Source organism: Mustela putorius, unplaced genomic scaffold, assembly GCF_011764305.1.
Source record: "Mustela putorius furo isolate JIRA1106 unplaced genomic scaffold, ASM1176430v1.1 tig00001012_pilon_pilon_pilon, whole genome shotgun sequence".
Taxonomy (NCBI): Eukaryota; Metazoa; Chordata; class Mammalia; order Carnivora; family Mustelidae; genus Mustela; species Mustela putorius.
The window spans coordinates 1,652,828-1,656,495 of record NW_025421531.1 but is presented as its reverse complement, the minus strand read 5'-3'; the positions used below and the strand labels follow the sequence as shown (position 1 = coordinate 1,656,495).

Sequence of the window (3,668 nt, the reverse complement as noted above, 5' to 3'; positions counted from 1 at the left end):
CAAGATTGTGAATTAGATTTTCTTTTAAGTGTGACACATGGCTGAGGAACTAATCTCATTTCTGTCTGAGACCCAGTGTACCTAGGATGACCCTAATAATGGACTGTGTCTTCATAAAGACAAAAGCCAGGCATTCTGTAAAGTGTGGCATCACATAGCTGGAAGGGAGCTTCTTTTGTTTCTGCATGCCCGCTTGAAGAAAGACGACAGCTGAAGTCTTTTGAGATTTTTGGTTTCCTCTTCAGACAAGACAAAATATATTCCTTCATGAATGCATTTCATGGGAATAATGGGGCTCTAAGATTATAAACACCAGACTGGGAGATTTGAGTTCTAGAGCTGACTAAACAGTAAAATACAACTTGCTTGATCTTTTGGGATTGTTCTTCCATATGCAAAATAGGGGTGTAAGTAATGTCCAAAACTAGCAAAAGAAAACATTTTTTCATAGAAGAACAAAGTCTTTAGAGCCAGACTTCGGGGGCTGATTCCTGCCTCTACCACTTATCAGATGTTTGGCTGGAGAAAACTATCTTTCATCATTTTTCATTTCAGGTTTTTTTCATCTGTAAAATGGGAATAAGAACTATACTTACACAAAACAGTTTTTTTGTTTTGTTTTGTTTTGTTTATGGAATGCTTCACGAATTTGTGTTGTCATCCTTGCGCAGGGGCCATGCTAATCTTCTCTGCATTGTTCCAACTTTAGTAAATATGCTGCCGAAGCAAGCACCACAGAAGAGTTTTTATAAAGCTTAACTGACATCATAAGAGTCAATGATTTAAGACAGTGCTCCCGACCCCACTTAGCTGACATCAGAACCCCAGGCTTTCAGGAACCGGTTTCTCCTGGTAACCCAGTCTCTCTCCATTGATTGATCTATATTCATTGTTCTTGATTCCCAACAGGTGAGTTTGGTTCCATTAACTTGGTCTCCCCAGCATCTGGATTTTCTCATTTTAATATGTAATTTCCCTGCGATTGGATGGCTGAATCCTGTAGCATGATTCCCTACTGTAAGGACTTGGGCCATCTGAAACCTCTCCAGTTTCTTACCATGATCTCAACTATGTTCTTTATTTGCTCCTTGGCCAGCACTCCTGCTAATCAAACCGTGCTTTTTCTCTTTTAATGATTTTCTTAATCATTATCATCTGATCCTGTGTCCCTTTCTAGACTAAGAGAATACTGGTTGTGCTACTACACAGGGATGAGAGGCCTTTGGGAGCTAGAGTCTATAAGATTTGATGATTAATTGAGTGTGTTGGTAAAAGAGAGGAAAAAGTCGAAAATTGAGTGTGTTGGTAAAAGAGAGGAAAAAGTCAAAAAATGACAACAGACCAGACATGGCTTGGTCTGTTGTGTGGCCAGTGCTGCCCTCCACTTCCTAGGTGAGATTTGGAATATGGTAGGAGGAGAAGTGTTGGGTGGGAAGTGGAAGGATAAGTGATGGTCAGGAATGTTCCCATGTGTGTAAACTGAATTAGAATGGAGGTGCTGAATAGGATGTTAGATCCACAAGCCTCAAGCTGAAGAAGGAGAGGTGCCCTGGAGATTCGAATTTGGGAGACATCAACCTATACTTAACAAGTGAAGACAGGATAATGGAGGACTGCGTAGGCAGAGAGTGTATGGGGGGAGGGGAAGAGGGCCCTCCAGAAATATTCATTTTAAGCAATAGATTGAGAATACTCAAGGGAAGGAATTTTGAAGAAGAAGAGACCAGAGAATTCAAATGCCAGGAACTTAAGTGAGAAAATGATTTCAAATGCATGACCCTGGCTTTGGTGGGTTCATGGAGGGCTGAGGACAGAAGTCAGATGGCAGTTGACTGGGTACTGAGTAAAAGCTGAGTAAGAATCACGGGTGGGCATAGACAACTATTTTAAGAGGTTGGCTGTGAAGAGGGAAAGAAATACCATAATAGCTACAGGGAAATGAAGGATAGATAAAGATTTTATTTACATATTTTACTTCTTTGTAGAATATAAAACTAATTTTCCGGAAAGCAGTTTGACATTAGTTTATAAATCTGACCATGGTATCATCTACAACCTAGTAATTCCATTCCTAGGAATATATGCCAAAGGAAAAATCTTCAATGTGTATGTGCAATGGGAAATGTGTATAAAAATATTCATAGAGGGAAACGCTGTTGGGACCCCTCTCACTCTTGAGAGCTTTTTCTGTATCTTCACTTAATAAGCTCTTATCACACACAAAAATGTCTACACAGTGTTAATCCTAACAACAAAAAATCTTGAAAAAAAAATGTGTTGACCAGACAAGGAATACATAAACTATATTTATATAGTGATTAGAGAATACTGAAATGAGTGAACTACGGTTACATGCCACTGCATGCAAGAATCTCAGAAATCTGATATTGAATAAAGAATCTCAGAAATCTGATACTGAATAAAAGAAGCATGACTCCACAAACTATGATACGATATAGTTATTAAGTTCAAAATTAACCAAATCTAAGTAAAATAAGGCCTAAAAAGGGCCTACAGCACACAAGATGAGGGCAAAAGTGGCCATTGTTGAGTTAAATGTCGAGAGAGTCAAGTCTGAGTCTGCTAATCTGTCCCAGACTGACTAAGTGACAGAATAAAAAATCCAGGGGAAGCCGGACAGAGAAGTGTATGTGTCAGGCCATAGTAAGAAAGTCAAGATAAGATCTCATGGCAGAAAGTGGAGGATACGAACCTGGGGCATGAGAACCTCTTTAGGTCAGCTTGAACTGAAATCTGTCAGTGTTAGAAAGAGCATCAACTTAAAATCAGCAGAACTGAACAGGTTACTGCAGTTAAAGGCTCCTCTAAGCAACAGAAGCGAAGTGGGAAGATATGTCAGATTCTTAGCAGTTAAAGATATATTCTCAAGGCATACCTACAATCACACGCATTTTCTAAATTTCTCATCTTTAACGAGGCTGCACTAAGTACAAGCATTTTGTATGTTATTAACTTGGTCTCCAGCATCCTACTTGCTCATTAGCCATTATTTGCTAAAATGAGTCCCAAATCCAAACAGCTAGGCCCATTATGCCTAATGAAGAGAAAACCTCCTCTGTTTTCTTTCTGTTTATTTTTACTTTGAAGCAAAAGAATTATAACTTCTAACATTAAATAGAATATAAAATTAACAAATAAGAGTGGCATCTTATATTTTTATATAGCTCTGGATATTGTTGAAAAGTATCCATTATCTAGCTTTATTCCATCAACCCCTCTATTAAGTGGCAATTCAGGCATTAATCATCCCAAGTTTAAACATGAAGAAATTCAGACATTGGGAAAATAAGTGACTTGTCCCGGGGAGGCTAATGATAGGACCCAAGCTAAAATTTAGATCTTTTGATTCATGTTCTCCATGGATAAAATCTAAATAAGTCACGTTAGAGCTCCCATTTCTATTTACTTTCATCTAATAGGTAACTATTTTTATCGTAGCACTGAAAAAGAGTATCACATATTTGGGAAAAACACTGAGAATATTTAAAAATAGACACTGTGTTCCAGAAAAACAATAAAGCGGTACTCGAGAGATCTTTCAACAAATCTTCAGCATGCCTTTGAAAAATAGAAGTTATGTGTTGTTATTTGGTCATGGTATTGTTGGATCAGGAGATACTAGGAACTCCCGTACCTTCTATCAGAAG

General features: G+C 38.2%; 1 non-coding gene across 1 annotated transcript; it reads right to left on the bottom strand.

The window, feature by feature from the left end:
* Positions 1 to 625: 625 nt before the first annotated feature.
* LOC123393829 lies at positions 626 to 733 on the bottom strand. Its single transcript, XR_006608645.1, has one exon. It is a non-coding gene; the product is annotated as a U6 spliceosomal RNA (small nuclear RNA).
* Positions 734 to 3,668: the final 2,935 nt, after the last annotated feature.